Below are 21,069 nucleotides of genomic sequence, written 5' to 3'. Positions count from 1 at the left end.
TAAACATCATCAATCAACAACTTCCGATCAACAATAGGGGCAAGTTCGGATTTGACACAGTCGTCACCAAAGATGATGACAATCAACACCAAGGACAATCCTGACAAAAGTCTGTAAAAATGCCAATCAACAATAGTAAAAATCTACAAGGATACTAATGCCCAATGACAATTTGGACAAAAAATCTGTAAAGATACCGATCAACAACAGTAAAATCACTATAATAAAAAAAAGTATTAGCAGCACTTTTTTATCAGCGGACATAAAAATCCTCGGTAAAATAGGCTTTAAGCAGTGATTTTTTAAATTTATTGGATAAAATCTTATTTTTTTTAGAAGTTAGATCTAATCATTGAATTTTTTTTTTTTTTTTCTAACGATCAGGTTAAACCATTGGGCAAAATTTTATTTTTTCCAACAATCAGATCAAATCGTTAAAAATAATTTTATTTTTTAAAAAATTATATCAAATTACTAGATAAAATTTTATTTTTGTCGATGATCAAATCAAATCACTGAAAAAATTTATTTTTCCAGCGATCCGACGAGATTGCTGGAAAAATCACGTTTTTCCCAATCATCAGGTCAAATCGTTGGAAATGAGCCTACTACTGGTAAAGACTCCATATTTTATCCGATAATTTTCTTAAACCGCTGGGAAATGGGAGAGTTATATCTTAACCCTGGCCTAAAATATCTGCGCGCATCCCTTAAGATTTACATTCCACACGCATCCCTTAAGATTTTTTTTTTTTTTTCCATCACCCCCTTCCACTTCCGCCCGACGTAATTTTTTTCGCACCTTTCCTCTTCCGTTTTGCCTCCCCAAATACCGATGAGCATCGCCGGCGCGCCATCCCCGCGATCCATCTGATGGCCAAGTAGCGTCGTCGTCGTCTTCCCCGTGGGGCAGTGGGTGCCCAAGATCGCCATCGATGCCTACGTCGCCCCCAACGTTATCCTCGCCGGCCAGGTCACCGTCAACGCATCTCTTCTTCCTCCTTAATTCTTTCGCATGTCACGGAGGCGGCGGTTTCCGGCCCTTCCAGGTCTCGAGGTGGGCCATTATTGCTAGGGTTTCTCCGAGAGAGAGAGAGAAAGGAGGGAAGGGGATAGAGAGAGGCCGGGCCATGGCGTCCAAGGCCTCGTCTTCGACTTCCGCCAGCAGATCCATGCCCCCCGCCGGCGTTCAGGTTCTCCACTTTCTCCCACTCCTCTGCCTCGACGCTTTTCCCCTTTCTTTTCTTTCCCTTTTGAGTGATTTCTTGTGCCTGCTATTTTCGATTTCGTGATTTCCTTCCCTCTCCAAGCCTGGGATGTGCCGAGAGATTGGATTTTTACTGCAATGTGGATGCGTCGTGTGATTTTTTCTTTGGTGGTTTTGGTCGTGATGGGAACCACATTGTCGAAGAGTGATCTTATTTCAGAACGGCCGGGCTAAGAGAGTGGTGGTCGCAGCGTTTTCAGCAAGCAGATTTGCCCTTGAATTGGTCTTTAACGTCGAGCTGGAGGGATTTTTGAGGAAAAGTTGAGCCGGTTTTTCTTTTTTTTTTTCCCGTGAAGCTCTTAACATGCGGGAGTCCGGCTCTGTGGATAGAAGTCCCTGCTCTGAAGAAGCAAGATTTCGTTTTGCGTTGATTACTATATAACAGTAGTTTAGAGGAGTGAAAATTGCTTTATTTCATATGGATTAAATGGGTTCAGCCTTTATGTTGCTGTTTCTCTTCTCTTGCATCCTGTTGCATTGGGAGGAAGAACAAGATTCTGGTATTGTTCCTGATACCTTCTTTGCAGGAGTTTCAATGCAAGAATTCCATGCACCTCTTATTTTTAGGTTCCTTATCAGATATATATATTTCCATGCCACTATTCTCTCTACTTCTATGCTGGGATTTTTATCAGGCCATCTGTCTTGTATACATTCAGCAAGCTTTGTTCTACAAATATGCAGGAGAAGCTAATTTTACAGTCCAGAAGTTCCTTTTAATTGATATTGTAGGACAATTGCTATATATTTCAGATATACAGGTCAACCAAATCATCACTTTCAGGTGTCTTGCAAGATTATGTCACTGCTCACTCTTTGTTCTTGGTTGGTCTCCTCAACTGTATCCAGGTTATGAGTTTCTTGTATTACTTATAGAAGAGCATTACTTTAGGATATACCTATTAATTCTCTTTGGTTCTCTCTCTTCAAATGTTGCTGCTGGGTCATCTAAGCACATCACTGTTATATATCACCAGAGTTCATTATAAGTCTATCATGGGTAGTGGTCTTCAAACTGACTCCATATCTCAACATATCCATATTGCAATCTCAGTAGTTTATACCCCTGTTCATATGTCAAGGTACTGCAGTTATTTGATATTGCTGCTCAATGATGAAGACTTTGGTACTCATTATGAACTAACAAAGAGGTACTCACTGCAGTAGTGTCATCATCAAATTCAAGTTTTTCAATCTTCAACTGCTTCTTTGCTGTTAAAAGGATACTGTTCGTATCTCATTACAGGACTTGTTTTGTTTCCATTTCATATATTATTCTTTTGTTCGTCGGTCCTGTTCATATCTCAGTACAGGTCTTGTCTGTTTCATTTCATACTTTTGTTGCTCCTGCCTCTTGATTGTTTTATTTGCAGGAGATTCTGGTTCTTTGAGTCTCAAACTATGTAATAATCTTTGTCTTGTTGTACTCTTTTTAAGCTTTTTAAGGCACAGCCACTGGCCCATCAGTTTACCAAAAAAAAAAAAAAGCTCATTTAATTTACCAGCAGGCGGAGATGGATGGTTTTTCATCTATGGATTGCGGAAATGGGAGCGCAGAGGATCCGCTTAGCCTTTCAACACTCATGAACTTTGATGGCTTTGGCGAACCTTTCAGTCCTTCAACTGCGGATCAGATTCAGTCTACCTTGGAGCTACTCAGGTGCTGCTCGGTTGACGCCTGGGAATTGGTCTTCCACTGGATCGCCTAGCATCTTCGGAAGGGATGCCTTGACTGGTGACGTTAACGTGTCAGCCGCCGCTTATTCTAGCAACAGGGAGAAGGTTGGGGGCGACGTAGGCGTCCACGGCGATCTTTGGATGATAAATTTTTTTATCAAAATTTTAAAGAACATGTCTGCAACTTTGTCCAAAATATTTATACTTTCATTACCGGTAGTTTTATTATATGAAAAGCTCTTTTTATTATAAATTTTTATTGGCTTAGTTTCGAATAATTGATTCTAATCTTTTATGAAAGTTAAATTTAAAATTTTGATTAATTATTTATTTTCAGTATATTAGGTGGCTTTAAGATGTAATTAAAAAGAAAAATATTATGTATGAGGATATTCAAGTTATTAAATTATATTTTTTAAAAAATAATATATAACATATTGCCAATGATCATTTATTATATTATAATATTATATATAAAGATATTTATATAATAAAGAATATTATGAAAAATATGGATGGATCTTAGCAACTTATCTAGAAAATTACTAATGCAAAAGAATATGGATAACAGAATTTTGAATCATCTTTCAATACATAAAAGGCATGAGCACATTATTTTTTGATCTAAATATTTTTTTAAAAATATTTATTTAAAAAAATATAAATTATTAGATAAATTTTTTATCCTCAAAAAATAGGTCCTAAAAGATATGTACCACATCTTCCCCTCACCTCAAGGCAATCCAAATATACATCTCAGCTCTTTATGGAAGTTACCTATCCCATTAAGAGTTAAAACTTTTTGATGGAAGCTTGCCAAGCTCCGGATTTCTTGCAAACTCTTCTTCATCGCGGAGGCTCTCTTAACCAATATCAGCAACAATGTGATTTTTGTGGCAGTCAAGAGGAAGATTGTAATCATGTTATCATTCTATGCCCGATAGCTGGATTATCATTCTATGTCCCTTTTGCTTCCAGCTGTTGGGATGAATTCTCTAACCTCTGTCACACTCAGCTTAAGCCTTGCTCTTTACCAAATTTAATCCATATGTATTAAGCCCCAACATTGAAAAATGAATTTAAGTTGGGTTTGCTTGCATTGGCCTAGCTTATTTGGAAAGCAAGGAATGAACACATATTCCAATCCTCCTTTGTCTTGCCTATCCAGGTTGCCAGGTAGGCCTTCTCTCTTATGATTGATTCATGTGCTGCCCATTTAAACTTGCGCAGCAAGTTCCCATCAAGGCGCTAGGATACCATTAATTCATCATCTCATTCCTCTCTTAATGCCATAGTTGCTTGGCATTCCCACCCCCCCCCCCCAAGTCATCAAACTAAATTTTGATGCAGCAGTTCATGAAACTAAAGCGGCTGTTGGCTTTCTCATCCGGGATCATATAGGAACTGTGTTGGTTGCCGGTGGTAAATTACTTCTTCACTCCTCCGCGCCTTCTCATTGCTGTCCGGCTTGCTCTTCATCATGCTGTAACAGTGCTTAATGCTCCAAAGATCTGGCTTGGGGGAGACTCTGCCCTTGTTATCAAGTGGATTAATACTCCTCACTCCAGGCACCATAGTTCTCTATTGTTTTGTGATATTCTCACTTGGAGTGAGTTGCACCTCACTTCAAGCATCATATGTTTTTAGAGAGGCCAATCAAGTGACCGATTTCCTAGCCAATCATGCTCTTAGGGGTGATTTTATCTTACTTCCAGGTGATCAATTCCCTCCCCTTCTCAGTGTCATTTTGTCAGCTGATACTGCTGGCATACACTTTATCCATGAAAAATGACCGCTTATCCAAGATTCTCAAGGGAGATGCCTGCTATACCATGCAGCATATAGCACATCCTTTATTTTTTCAGTATGATGATGATGCTTGCCATGACATCTGCCTATCCTTTAACATATTATCCTGCTGTTGTTTTATATTTTAGCCACCTCTCATGTTCTGCAATCAAAGCTTACAGGGTCCAAAACTTCAAGGCGCTTTGATTGCTTATCTGTGGACAGGGTTTTTTCATTCTCATGTTATGCTTGTTTCTATATTGCATCTGAACACATTTTATGCTTTTCTAGATTCATATGGAAGCTACTCCAATCTGATGAATCTCTTCTCCTTGATTTGAAATGGCTTGACCCTAGGTATCTACTGCAGGGAAACAAAGTAATCGGCCTCACACTTGGCAATTGGCCTTGGTGGAGCCAGGCAAATATTGATGGTGTGTCAAATTCTCAACCAACTCAGCACCAACGGCAACCATATGCTCAGCCTACCTATTGTCTTAATCTTGGATCATGTGCAATCTTGATGTTGCTCGCATTGCTCAGCTTGAAGACTATTACTATCTGGCACATTAGCTCGATCCAATGATCTTCAAGAAAGTTTGTTTTTTTCAGAGTGGGGACTACTGCAATTTGGAACATATATTGGGATCCAATATCTTCAGGTGCCTCTAATTGGAACTCACAAATCAGAGCTTATTGCACAGGGATAGAATTTCTGCTCTTCTGGCCCTCTTATCAATACTCTTTTGGTGCATTGGCTTCACATGATTGAATGCTGCTGCTAGCTGCAGGTTGTGGATCAATGGGGTCCTTCTTGGCACATTATTTATCAACAGCTCCTTGTCTTGCTTCAATATTTGCAGCTATCCACTTTTCCTTCAATCAACTGGGAAGCTTCTCACAAGCATTCCCACCTGGTGCATGTTATCTTTATTCACTCTCGGTCATCTGTATCTACGTCCCTCTATTTTAATTCAAAGTTTGTAAGAATCCTTAGTTTGTAGAGCCGTCAAAATGGGCCGGGTCCATTAGAGCTAGGCCTTAAAAGTCGGGTCATCAAATAGGCAGTCCAGCCTATCCCTTATAAGTGTAGAGCCTAAATAGGTCGGTCTTTATAACTCATCAAAAAATTAAAATAATTAAAAAATTAAAAAATTAAAAAAAAAAAAATCTCAAACATAATATTTCATTAAATAAATAAATAAATAAAATCAATTCCAACATTAAATTTTAAAACACTAAAAGCAAATATAAAATAGTTTCAAAAAATTTACAATAATATCATAATCTTCATTTTTCACAAGAAAAAAAAATATCATAAATTAATTAAATTTCACAAAATCAATAAAGTGGGTTGGCCTGCGGGCTAGACAGGCCAGTCCTTCATGGGTCGGGCCATAAATGGGCCAGGTTGAAAAGTTTTTTTGTTAAACGGGCTGTCAAAATACTAGCCTAACTTTACTATTTTAAGAGCCGAAATGGGCCGGTCCATAGGCCACGGCTTATTTTGACAGCTCTATAAGTTTGTATCATGCTGCACCCCCTTTCTCTTGTTTGCTTTGGGCTCTATTCGGCTCTCAGCTAGGTGCTCCTTGTTTTGTCCTATAATTGAATTTTGATTAATCAATTGTAGCTGTTGCCCTTTTTACCAAAAAAGAAACTAAAGAAATAATGCCAAACAAAGCGACAAAACTCAGCAATAGTAGAAAAAAAATAAGAAGATAGTTAGTTAATCAGGCGGTAGAAAGATGATAGTATTTTTTATCATATTGTCATGGAGACGAATGCTCGTAACTTATAGAAAAATTGGAGTCTCTATGAGTGGAAGACTGCATAGAACAAGATATTCATGATTAGAAAAGCTTATGAAGATGAGGTATAAGGAGGGAAGTTCAATTGTTGAGCATTTGAGTAAATTTTGGGTAGTAAATTAGTTGACTGCTATAAAAATTATGCTAAATGATGAGTTATAAGTATTATTGTTGCTTAATTCCTTGCCTGATGATTGAAAAACTCTGGTAGTATCACTTAGTAATTCAGCTCCTACCGGTATGGTAATATTGAAAATGGTAAAAAGATCATATACTTAACGAGGAGACCATAAAAAGAGAACAAGATATGACTATACACTTAGAGACATTGGTTGCATAAAGATAGGTGAGTAGTAAAATTAGAAACTCGTAAAATTTTTATAATCATGATAAGTCAAGAAGAAGATTCAAATTCAGAAAAGAGATAAAATATTTTTATTGTGATAAGCTGAGGTACATAAAAAGGAAGTATAAAGTATTTAAAAGAGAGCAATCAAGGGAGAAAGATGAAGAAAAGAAAAAAGAAAAGGATACAATAGTAGTTACATGTGATGCTGATGTTAGTATTATTTGTGATGATTGCATGAACCTTATATATGATGATTATACTTAGATTATTGATTTAGGTGTCTTCTTTTATATTACTTCTCGATGTAACTTTTTCATATCTTACACTAATAGTGATTCTGGTAGTGGCAAGATAGAAAATAGTGGAGTAACTAGGATTGTGGTTATGAAAAATATTTGCTTGGACACCAATAGTAGATGTTGAGTATTGCTACAAAATATGAGGTATATTTTAGATATCTATCTCAACTTGATCTCCACTAGAGTATTTGATGTTGAATGTTAACACCGCCATTTTGCTGAAGGAAATATTGAAGCTCATCAAAGGTTCTAATTTAGTAGTAGCAAGAGGAAAAAAATATTCAAGCATACTTTATATGATACAAGCAATTGTGCAAGAGGGAGGTAAAATATAATTGAAGATTCCTTCACTGAATTATTGTATAAGCGGCTTGGCCATATAAGTGAAAAAGGGACTTAACATTATTGCTAGAAAGAAAATTTCTTTCTATAAAGGTACATCTTTAAAGACATGCATTCATTATTTAGCTGACAAGTAATATAGAGTTGCATTTTATAAATCCTCTTCATATAGAAGATCATATATTTTGAATTTAATTCACATTAACATTTGCACTATGGATGCTAGAATTAGTAGTATTTCATATTTTGTTACTTTTATTAACGATCATTCTAGAAAAATATGGGTTTTTACTTTAAAATTTAAAGACTAAGTGCTCGATATGTTCAAACATTTTCATGATAGTATTGAAAGAAAAATGAGAAGGCAACTAAAGTGTATTCAAGTAGATAATAGTGGTGAATACAAAGATCCATTTGAGAATCTTGTGAAGATTATAGTATTAGACTTAAGAAAGCTATTTCTAAAATGCATCAATATAATAGAGTTGCTGAGAAAATAAATCATACTATTTATGAAAGAATTTAGTATATATTTTTTCATGCTATATTGATTAAATTCTTTTGAGGTAAAGCGATGAGAATTATAGTAGATTTGATTAATATTTCTCCTTCAATACTTTTTGAAGATGATGTGCTAGAAAGAGTGTAGATAAAAAAGAATGAATTATATGATCCCTTAAGAGTATTTGACCGCAGGACATTTATTCACATCTCTGAAGATGAGAGATCTAGGGTTGATGGCAAGTCTAAATAGTATATCTTTCTAAATTTTGCATATGCAGAGTTTGGTTACAGATTATAAGATCTAGTTGATAAGAAGATTATTAGAAGCAGAGATGTCATATTTCTAAAAGATCAGACATTGAACATTTTAAAAAAATTAAAAAGTCTAAGTCTATCACTAGAAATTATGTTAATCTAGGTCCAATACCTCCTATCATGATGAATAATAATAATAGAGAAGATATATAGAAAAATGATGGTAATACAGTTGAAAAGTCCATACCTGATGATGATGTACCAGATGAGCATATTGAGTAAGCCTCTTCGGAACCATCAATTGAGCCTTAAGTGAGAAGATCTACCAAAGAGCATCAACCTTCTCAAAGATATTCTCTTCATGAGAAAAAGAGACAATGGTTAAAATTCATGCAAGAGAAGATAAAATCATTGAATGAGAATTGCATATTTGAGTTAATGAAACTATCTAAAGGTCAGAGAGTAAAGAATAAGTGAGGATTTAGGTTGAAAACTAAAAATAATAGCTCATACACAAGGTATAAAGCATGGTTGGTTGTAAAAAAATTTAGTTAGAAAAGAGATATTGACTTTGAAAAAATGTTCTCATCTGTAGTTATCTTCAATCTGAGTTATTTTTGGTTTAGTTGTATATATGAATTTGGAGATTGAATAACATGTTATGAAAATTGCTTTCCTCCATGGTGACTTAGAAGAGAAAACTTACATGAAGCAGTTAGATAGATTCGTAGTTAAAGATAAAAAGTATCTTGTATGCAGATTAATGAAGAACTTGTATAGACTCAAACAAGTACATGGACAGTAATATAAAAAAGTTTGATTCTTTCATAATGAACCATGGGTACAACAAAACTATTTTTGACCATTATATTTTTGTAAAGAGATTTTCTAATAAAAGTTCATTATTCTCTCACTTTATATGGATGACATATTAATTATTGGTTATGATATTAGAAAGATTGAAAGTTTAAAAAAAGAGTTGAGCAAGTCCTATGCCATAAAAGACTTGGGATTAGCTAAACAAATCCTTAGTATTAGAATTACTCCTAACATGAAAAATAGAAACCTTTGGTTATCTAAAGAGATATATATCAAAAATATGCTGGAAAGGTTCAATATGAGCAAGTTCAAACCTATTTGCTCTCTACTTGCAGGTTATTTTAAATTAAGTGGTAAACGATACCCTATAAAATAAAGAAGGAATGAAGAAGTGCCTTATGTATCTACACTTAATAGTTTGATGCTTGTCATGATTTGCACAAGGTTGGATATTGCATATGTAGTTGGTGTTGTAAGTCGATTTCTCTCTAATATTGGAAAGAAATATTGGATAACTGTTAAATAAATCCTCAAGTATCTTGGAGGCATTCTAGAGTCTGTTTGTATTTCAATAATGACAAACCTATGTTAGATAGATATATAGATGCATACATGGTTGGTAATATAGATTCTAGATAGTTTATGTTGGGGTACTTGATAGCTTTTTAAGAGGAAGCGATGTCATGATAATCTAAGTTACAAAAATATATTACTTTGTCCAAAATAGTAGCTAAGTATATTACAATTATAGAAGCTTGAAAAGAAGTTTTATGGATGAAAAATTTCATATAGAGTTGGGCTTGAAATAAGAGAAGTGTATATTTTATTGGGACAATCAAAATATCATCCATCTTTCAAAAAAATCCAATAATTCATTCGAGATCCAAAAATATTGATGTAAGATATCATTGAGTTCAAAATATGTTGGAGATGAAGTTACTATGTCTTGAAAAAATCTACGTCGATGATAGTGGATTGGATATGATTACAAAAATTATCCATGAAAAAATTAATTATCTAGAGAGAAAATAAGTTTGGTAGAACTTTCTACATAAGTCGAGAGAGAGATTTATTGGTGTGGTCCCTCCTCACATCGGCCTCACATCTTTTAAAATAAAAAAAAAAAAATGTGGCCATTTAGGTCACAAAGTGTTTGGCCCTAATTTGTGCAGCAATAGAGGCAGTGGAAAAGAAGGCGGAGAAGAAGAAAAAATAAAAAAAGAGAGATTTTTTTTGTTACTTTGTTGGATGATCGGATGACTAATTGTATCTCAATTTTAATATACGTTGTTTGTGATACTGAAAGCTACTAGTTGAATGGTTTCGATCTTCGAAAGATCTTCTCCATTAATTATTTTAAGTATCCATATTTGATGAGATCTGTCCTCTATTTTTGGTTATTGTTGAAATCTCCTTTATTAGTGATGATAATTTTTATTGTAGAAGCCAAGATTGAATTTTGATGATATATTTATGTACCTCTTAGTTGATCTAGAAAAGATATATTATAATCTCATTATTTTAAATAGTAAAAAATTTTGGCTAGACTAGGTCCGATGGTTTTTCCCTTCACATCACATCGAAGGATTTTCAATATTAAAATTATGATGTCTCTAATTTATGAGTTGCTTGATTATTTTGCATATTAATTGTCTGAGAAGAATATTGTGGAAATTATTTTTGCATGGTAAATTACAGTGATATCTTATTTAATTGCACAAAAGCTTATGGCATTATTTTTTCATGATCATTCTCTTTTTCCTAATACTTTCCCCTGGCATGGGTCCTAAGTGATAAAAGAAAGAAGAACTCATCACTTCCTTTTTGATTACCTTTCTCTCATATGTATAAGACCGAATTTATTCGATTGCTAAAAAGGATCACTAACCCTTAACTTTTCGAGGAATGGTTCTGTTAGAGTAAGTTAAAAAAATAGAGAAATAGAATCATTTGATCTGATTCGTTCCCAATAAGCATCCACTTCCGTATAATCGTGCAGTATTTTCATTTGGTATGAATTCATAAACTAGCAAAGGGATCTCAAGCGCCAAGCAACACCAATAACCTGATTATGCTCCAGTGATTGATTTGAGACGATATGACCAGCTCGTTTATGAATTGATAAGCCTGACTTGGATCCACTTCTTATGACATTTCTATGTATGGCAACTACCATACCATCTCTAAGCATAGAAATATATACGCTACATTGAGCTCACCCTGTAGGCATCTATGGAGAGCATTAAGATATGGATTCCCTTCATATCCATCCAATATGATTAATCTATGGTGCAACTTTTGCACCGGAGAGTGCTATATCATCACGGATAGCCACCAGACATCCATTTCGGAAATGAGCAGCTCTCGTTCATTCTTAGAATATGATTAGACACCATTAATACGATATATGATGTATCACAGAACGAAGAAGAGCCATCCATTCTCGAGAGGGATGACATGGTATCTATCCATGATGGTACCACACTCTGCAGTGCAAAAATCACATCGCAGAGGATACCGTTTCCTGCATAAATATCCAAAACCTATGTCACCATTAATGCAGGGGTGTTTAGCCCCGCAGGCAGTCTGCTGACTGCATGGCTTGCCTTTATGTCAGTTTTCCGATAGCCCATTCTAGTTTCATCCTAGAGTTTCCAGTTCCCATGGATCTGGAAGATATGATTATGTTAAAACCAGGTTCTTTCTTCCACAACAAGTGCATAGCTGCAGAGAAGGATTAATATGATGGTAGTAGAAAGTAGAGAGGGCAGAAATCATGCATCTTAATTCACATTTAAAATCTTTTAGGAATTTCCCTATTAAGTGATGATTTTTGTTGTAAACAGCTACTATACACTACTAATAGATTCAGCATATGCCACCTTGGCTTCATATAGATTTAGTACCAGGTGGAATATGATACTTTTTCGTACCAAACGTCGAATAACTTCACATGGCTTGTGATTGAGCGGGAATAATTGCAGAAAGATAAAGGGGATGCGCCCAACTTTGTAAAGGTTTACAGAAACATATATCTGGGATGCTTGTTCATGAAGCAAAATAAAAGGTAACAAAAGACAGGATTCTCCAAATGAGACGCTCTCAGCCTTTGCCAAGTTGTGGTCTTATGCTGGCATGCAGTGACCAGCAATCATATGTTAAGATGAATTCTTTACAGACTGTTTAAAATAATTCTCTTACCATACCACCATCACATTGAACAATGATTCCTATCCAACCATTGACCGCCTTGGATCCATAGAAGTAGATTAATAGCTAGCTTTAGTGTCTAACCATGCTACATATCAACAATATTAAAATTTGACCCTGTTATAAGCTGTTGTAGGGGTCATACCACCTCGGCTGATGTCCTCGGGACTCACACTCAAGAGTTCTCGGATTGACAAAAATACCGATGTAAGGCTCGACTGTAGAGCTCATCATAAGACCGATCTCATAAGAAGACCAACTTCATTAAGAAGCAGGAGACCGACCTCATCAGAAGACTGACAACCGAGCTCATCAGAAAACCGACCTCATCATCACCTAGACACATGGCAGCAGATTGTTATCTGAGGTAAATATTCTCTCAGGTTACATCGGTCTTTGATCAACCTGACTCTCCAGTATTATCTACTAAGTTGGCTAAGTTCAGAATTGCTAGTAAGCACTTATCTTGGTTATCTTCCGATCTCCCTCACCTTACATTGGTTTCTGGCCAACTTGATTACTGATACTCAAGACATGACGTTTAATTGAGATATTTACTGATATCAATTATTCCACATCGGTCTCTTATCGATGTGCTATCAGAAGTACGGATGGTTATCTGACAGCTGTCATCCAGCTCAGTCGTAACTGTCTTTCAGTTGTATTCTAGCTCATTTGTCATGTGGGTAGCCGCCTCATAATCTCTGCACAGCTGGCGATTCTGTTACAATAATCCAACGGCCTAACAGATCTCCAACGGCCTAATAGATCTCCAATGGTCTAACGGTTTAACAGATCTCTGACGGCCTAACATATCTCTAATAGCCTAACAAACTTTCTTTAAGGCCTAAGCTAGCTTCCTTTATAAAAAGTGGACAAGGTGTTCTTCGGAAGGTAAATCTGAGCTAAGTCTGAACTCACAGAGATAAAATTCTATTAAAATTTTCACTAAGGAACTAGAGTTCTCTCTACTTAGAGTTTATTGTACTTCTCTTCACTCACAAATCCTCATTTCTTGCTTTCTACTTCTTCATTTTCACTATCTGTTCTCAAGGCCCCGATTGATTTAAGCATAAGAGGATCCTAAATTGGAAGCCATCCTACGGTTTTGGGACTTCTTTTGTAGGTTTTACTCTAAATTTATGTCAGTACAACTCTTAGCTCTCCAGCTCGATTCAGCACCGACCTCACCTCCAGAGTCTTGCAGCTGTCACCTCCAGAGCCTTGCAGCAATATATTGGTGCTAGAAGAAGGACTTTCTGAAAATTTTTAGTGAAAAGAATGGTGAACAAAAAAGCACCAATTCATCCTCTGCCTGCCTCATTCTCTTCTAAAAATACTCAGAAAGTCACTTAATCATCAATGACTGTTGATCCTCAGCAATTTAACTTCCTAATTCAGTAAGTTCAAGCCCTCACTGCTGCAGTACAATAGCTTTAATGTACCACAAAGTAACAACTAGAAATAGTTCCTCAAGAAACTCTGTCTCAATACAATCAACAACCAATCCATCATAATCTACCTATTATTGGGATCATCAATATAATGTCAAACCTTACTGGAGATTGGAGGGTAGATAAAATTTCTTCTTCAAAAAGGCAGCGCACTGACAATGAGCCTTCAGTAAATTTTTTGTAATATCTTAATTCCTATCCACAGGAGATCAAATCTCTACAATTAAGTTGAAACATCTCAAGATAAAACTCATATGATATATAGAAGATCCAATCTACCTATGATGACATCGGATAGAGATATTTCTTAAACCTCTATTATATTTAATTTATTAATACTGATTTATTTTTAATTAATCGATCTAATTCTTAAAATCATATCATTTTTAATATTTTGAAGTTTACTTATTATAGTAAGCTACATCAGCTTTATCGAGGTTAGATAATGTTCATATTATAAGGGGATGGCATCATTAGTTCTACATCAGTTATGAATTAAGAGGGAGTATGGCTTATACGGATTGAAACTTTTTTTCTCCCCATAAAGAGTAAAATCGTGAAGGTCCAAATGATCAAGGCTCATTGAAATCTAAGGCCCACTATAGCCCAAAGATAGTCATAAGTCAAAACAGACAATACCTCATGTATATAGGAGCAGAGTTAACCCAATCATCCGAAGTGATCTAACCTCTTGACAGCAATAGTTCATTATAAATATAATTATTTAAGTTCTATATAGGATAATTAAATCCAGATCAGGCTATGTGAGGTCGAACAGACCAATATATATATACATGTGTGTGTGTGCGCGTGCGCACATATATTTAAAAAATAAATCCTCAACAGGATCTGAGGTCGTTTGGACAAGATCCGAGATGGAAGAAACTGATCTTGACAGGATCCAAGATCATCCAAAAATCATCTACAAGATCCAAAGCCATCTTTGGCAGGATCCAAAGCGGAGGAAGCCGACCTTGACACTATCCATGGTCACCTAAAAATACTTAACAGGATTCAAGATAGAAGTCATTAGCAAATACACATTAGCAATCTATATTAAAAGCTTATCTGAAGAGATATAGAGACTCACTTGAAGAACCAAGTAGAACAAAAGATCGATCTCATCAAGAGGCCGACCTCATCAAAAAGTAGAGCTCATCAGAAGGGCTCATAAGAAAGTGGAGCTCATTGGAAAGTTGACCTCATTCGAAGGTCGAGATGATGAGGAGGTCGAGCTCGTCCAAAGATCGAGCTCATCAAAAGACCGACCTCATTAGGAGGTCGAGATCATTAGGAGGCCGATCTCATCAAAAAGTTAATTTTTGGATCGAGCTTAAGTTCGAAAGAACTAAAATGAATAGCTAATCTCTGGATCGAGCTAAGTCTGGAAGGATCAAGATGAAAAGCCGACCTCCGGATCAAGCTTAAACCCCAAAAAGATCAAGAAGAAAAGTTGATCTTCGGATCAAGCTTAAGCTCTAAAGGGCCAAGAAAGAAAGCTAATCTCTAGATCGAGCTTAAGTTTCGAAAAGATCAATAAGAAAAATCGATCTCCGAATCGAGCTTAAGCCTCGAAAGGATAAAAAAAAAAATTGATCTCTAGATCGAGCTTAAATCCCGATGGGCTAAGTAGAAAAATCAATTTTTGAATCGAGCTTAAGTCCTAAAAGGACCAAAAAGAAGAGCCGATCTCTGGATCAAGCTTAAACCCTGAAAGGACTAGAAAGAAAAGCTAATCTTCGGATCGAGCTTAAGCCCTGAAGAGCCAAAAAAAAAGTTGATCTTCGGATCAAGCTTAAGTCTTGAAATGATCAAGAAGAAAAATCGATCTCCGGATCGAGCTTGAGCCCCAAAAGGATCAAGAAGAAGAGACGATCTCTGGATCGAGCTTAAGCCTCGAAAGGGCCAAGAAGAAATTAAAGCTAATCTTCGGATCGAGCTTAAGCCTTGAAGGGTCAAGAAAAAAAGTCGATCTTCGAACCAAGCTTAAGTTCTGAAAGGATCAAAAAGAAAAATCGATCTTTGGATTGAGCTTAACTCCAAAAAAATTAATAAAAAAAATCGATCTTCGGATCGAGCTTAAATTTTGAAAGGATCAAGATGAAAAGTTGATCTCCAGATCAAGCTTAAGTCTCGATTGGACCAAAATTCCGATAGGACCAAGATCAAAAAATGAGATATCCAATCTCTGAATTGGACTCATAAAAATTTGAAGTCCTGATTGGATCAAAGTCCCGATCGGATCAAGATCAAAAGTGCGATATCCAATCTCTGAATTGGACCTTACAAAAATTTGAAGTCCCGATTGGACCAAAGTCTCAATAAGACTAAGATCAAAAGTGAGATATTTAATTTCTAGATTAGATCTCATCAAAAAATATTGAACCTCACAAAATATCAACCGGATAAGTTCTAGCTTAAATTCTCATATAACATGCCTTTGAAAGAAAAAAAAATGAGGCATCAAAGATTAAAATCCTATCAGATATACAGGAGATTCGATCTGTCCATTTCGAGCTTGATTGGAAGGATGCAGTGGTTCATTTGAAGAACCAAACGACATGGATTAATCACCTCGGACAAGCTGAAAATTTTTTCTATGGACTACTTTTTTTGTCCGAAGTAATTTCTTCAGACTCAAAAGTGGGGGTAAGTGTTGTAGGGATCATACCACCTTAGCTGATGTCCTCAGAACTCATACTCAGAAGTTCTCAGATTGATAAGAATGCCGATATAAGGCTCGACTGTAGAGCTCATCATAAGGCCAACCTTATAAGAAGGTTGATCTCATTAGAAAACTGAAGGCCGACCTCATCAAGAGATCGACCTCATTAGAAGACTAACAGCTAAGCTCTTCAGAAGGCTGACCTCATCATCACCTGGATATAAGGCAATAGATTGTTATCTGAGGTAAATATTCTCTCAGGTTATATTGACCTCTGACTAACCTGATTCTTCAGTATTATCTACTAAGTTGGCTTAATCCAGAACTGCTAGTAAGCAGAACACTCACCTCGATTATCTTTCGATCTCTCTCACCTTATGTCTGTTTCTGGCTGATCTAATTACTGACACTTAAGATATGACACCTAGTTCAGATATTTACTGATATCAATTATTTTATATTAATCTCTTACCGACATGCCATCAAAAGTATGGATAGTCATATGACAGCTGCTATCCAGCTCAACCGTAACTGCCTTTCAGTTGTATTCTAGTTTATTTACCATATGAGCAGCAGCCCCATGATCTCTGTATAGTTGACTATTCTGTTAGAACAACCCAATGATTTAATAGATTTCTAACGGCCTAATAGATCTCCAACGACCTAATAACCTAACAGATCTCTAATGGCCTAACAGATCTTTAATGGCCTAACAAATTTTTCTTAAGGCTTAAGCAAACTCCTTTTATAAAAAGGGAATAAGATGCTCTCTGGAAGGTAAGTTTGAGCTAAGTCTAAACTCATAAAGACAAGATTCTGCTAAAATTTTTACTGAGAAAATAGAATTCTCTCTACTTAGAGTTCATTCTACTTCTTTCCACTCACAAATCCTCATTTCTTGCTTTCTATTTCTTTATTTTCACTACCTGTTCTCAAGGCCCCGATTGACTTAAGCATTGAAGGGTCCTAAATCGAAGGGCATCCTATGGTTTGGAGACTTCTTTTATAGGTTTCGCTCGAGGTTCATGTCGGTGCAACTCTCAACTTTTCTGTTCGATTTAGTACCAACCTCATCTTTGGAGCCTTGCAGCTATTACCTCCGGAGCCCTGTAGCAACATAAGCAGCCCATTTTTTTTTTTTTGAGGGAAATAGCCCCAAAAAATTTTAGGTGTTTAATTATGACTTTCTTTTAAAAAATATTTTTGCAGAAGGTTGCTGATTGTGTGAGCATATGTTGAGCCTTATATGGATTGTATATTGAGTAGATTTTAGATACATATATAGAATTAAGGAATCTATATGATAGCTTCTTACTAGCCTTTTTTGGATGAAGTTTGGATTGGTACAAGTGGTATTATAGTGAATCTAGTCTAGCCACTGACTAATCATGATATTTATGATTGGATTTAGACTCTTAGCAAAATATTACGATTTAAGTAGGGTGTCATGGCCCAACCCATAGGGCTCTTGGGCCTAGCCAGATTTTTTGTGAGCCCATTAGACCCACGGTGGGAGGAGGAGGAAGACTCCTTATCAGAGTCTTCTTCCTCTCCGACTCTGACAAAATCAAACTAATAAATTCCGACAAGGGATAGAAAAATTCCCCTATAAAATCTCCTTACCCTCCCTTAGGTCTCTACCACGAGATTTTGAGAGAAATCTAAGAGTTTACCGATTTTTCTCTAGGGTATTTATGGGTTCTTACACAGGAAAAGGGGGTTCGTCGAAGTTCTTCTCGACCATCAGAGCAAGGTGAGCTCCTTCTCTGCCCTTCTTCCTTTTTCTGGGTATATATCCTTCTTTCACCGATGAGTCGGCAAGCTGTCGGTTTGGAGAAGAACAGGGCCATCCCTATTTTTTTTTTCTCTTCTCTGTGTGTCGTTGGCAACAGCCATCGTTGGGGCTGCGTCGGGGTTGTGGATGCACCGCCATCGGGTGATACCAGGGGTGGCCGGAGTCGGCCATCCTTGGTTGTGTGTGGGGGAAGAGTGGTTGAGGGGGATCAGATCCCCTGTTTTAGCCGAAGAGAAGAGAAGAAGAGATTTCTTCTCTCTCTTCTCAAATAAATAAAAAAATTTAATAATTAATAAATTAAATAATTAATAAATCAATTTATTTTGATGGTTAGAGAAATTTGAAAAAAAATATTGTGACAAGGGTGAGGATCCCAATAAACCCCAATAGAAGATTTTAAAAAATTAATTTGATTAATTTAATTTATTTTATAATATTGATTTAATAGGAGAATGGTCCATCAGACAGGAGGGCATTGAGTTGGGTTTGGACATCCAGAGCATAAGGTCAAATTTACCACTGATTGAGGTAAGAATCCTTATACATGATTATCACCATATATGTTATTTTACTGTTGGTCTTGTGTCATTGATTTTGCATTGTTAAAATTGTGATCGATGAATTTGCTATGCTTGAGATATCGTTATTTGCTTATATGATTTTTAAGCATGAGTATGGATTATGTCAATATATATGTATTCATCATTGATGGAATGATTATATGAGCATGATATATCTATTTTGATCATATTATAAATTGAAATTGATTTGATGAAATCAACATATAATAATTAAATAAAAAAGATATGATTTGAACTAACCTCGTTATGTCTGAAATAGTCCGTCAGGAGCTTATGTCTGAAATAGTCCGTCAGGAGCTTATGTCTGGAACAGCCCGCCAGGAGCTTATGCCTAGGATAGTTAAGGATAGTCGAAAGCCGAAAGGGATAAAAGGGTTATCAATCTGAAGTTGTGGAAAAAAAAATAAATCAGATGTTAAGATCTTGTAAATTAATGTTGAATAAAGATCTCAGTTGATGGTATATGATGATCTATTATTAAATGCGCGAGTCTTCACAAAATTGTTTTGGTATTAATATATTTTTTACTTTATCTATTAGTCTGATATATATGTGCAGTGATTTTTACTAAGCTGAAGAAGCTCATATTCTCTTGTTGTTTTTTTTCAGACTCACGGGATGCTTAGGTCGGACAGGTTGGGCGGGAGAAAATAAGTACTGAAGCTTTTAGTAGTTTAGCTAGTTTAAATTCTCCGATACCAATGAACATTTGAATGATTGTATTGGAATAAAGTTTACGATTTGATTTGGAGTTGTGACTCAGTTGATATATTTGGTATTTAATTGGTTATTTAAAATATTTGAGTTTATAATTATTTAGGCCTTACATGATCTCTAAGGCACTGTTCTAGAGATTGTATGGCCGCATCAAATGGCTAACCCAGGTGTTGGGTTCAGAGCATAACAGAGTAGTATCAGAGCATAGGTTTTAGGAATCCTAGGGTTCACTTCAGAGAGAGTGTATATGGGTAGACTTTTAGATAAAAATTAACTGATATGAGACATATTCTTAATATATGCATAAACAAAATCTTGACTAAAGTGAAACTGCATAGGTTGATATGGCGCGAGGGATTGAACATGGGCGTAATCGGAGACCTACCCGATTTGCTGATGGCTCTAATGCTTGAGAGCCTATTATGCAGCAAGAAAATGCTCCACCCTTACCGATTGATGATGCACCGCGATAAGAACATCCCATTGAACTCGCTGAAGTCACTCCTGGGATAGAAACCCCAGGTGAACTTGAAATTCAATCTGGGGAACAAGTTACTGTAGCCCAGTTAATGCAAGTATTGGTTCAACAACAAGTTGCTGCGAGGAAAGATATGAGAAGGATATTGAAGGTGCAATAGGGACAACAACAATAGATCATACTACAACTATTTTAGGAGTGACAGTCCCAGCAGCAATAAGGAGCTGGAAACTAGTATGAGCGTCAAATTAATTTGATAAACTTCAAAAAATGTGCACCACCAGCATTCACAGGAACCTTAAATCCTATGAAAGCTGAAAGTTGGCTGAAAATAATAGAGAAAATTTTTCATGCTCTGAGATGTCCTGCTGAGGAGAAGGTCACTTTTGCCACTTTCATGTTACAAGGTGAGGTAGCCGATTGGTGGAAAATGGAGATCGAAAAGATGGGCCCGAATGATGCACCTTTTACTTGGGAAGAATTCAAAAAGATCTTTTATGAGAGATATTTTTCTCAAAGTGTCTGACTCCAAAAGTTTTGAGAGTTTGATCGGCTGGTACAGAACCACATGACAGTCACTCAATATGCGGCCAAATTTGAAGAATTGTCGAGATATGCCCCTGCACTAATAGCTGAGGAAAGTGTTCGAGCCAAAAAATTTGAGAATGAACTAAAGGATCGAATCTAGCAACTAGTGACTGTGTTTGAGCTGCCCACTTATAAAGAAGTTGTTAACAAATATCTAATAATAGAAAAAAGACTTAATGATGTCTAAGTAGCAAGAGAGAAAAGTATGAAGAAAAAAGACCGAGCAATTGATTCTCAAGGTCCAAGTAACAGAACCTTCAAACCAAAAACTCCAAAACCAAATCAGGCTACTGCTGAAGGTAAAGCGCAATCTCAAGGAAGCATTATATGTTACAAATGTGGAGGACCCCATCTTAAACAGGATTGCATATAGCTTAAAGGACAGTATTGCAAATGTGGATGAGATGGCCATAAAGTAATTATATGTCGTAATGGAGGAGAATCTCAGAGACAACAGATGCCTCAAAATT

The 21,069-nt window shown here is 36.1% G+C and overlaps 1 long non-coding RNA gene across 1 annotated transcript; it reads left to right on the top strand.

Moving 5' to 3' along the window:
- Nucleotides 1-720: 720 nt before the first annotated feature.
- On the top strand, nucleotides 721-3,203 carry LOC105049370 (uncharacterized). The gene is made up of 2 exons (XR_832791.4): nucleotides 721-1,193; nucleotides 1,311-3,203. It is a non-coding gene; the product is annotated as an uncharacterized lncRNA (long non-coding RNA).
- Nucleotides 3,204-21,069: the final 17,866 nt, after the last annotated feature.

The sequence above is a fragment of the Elaeis guineensis genome, chromosome 8, assembly GCF_000442705.2.
Source record: "Elaeis guineensis isolate ETL-2024a chromosome 8, EG11, whole genome shotgun sequence".
Lineage (NCBI taxonomy): Eukaryota > Viridiplantae > Streptophyta > Magnoliopsida > Arecales > Arecaceae > Elaeis > Elaeis guineensis.
Note: the sequence above shows the minus strand (reverse complement) of the source record. Positions and strands in the feature narration are given on the sequence as shown.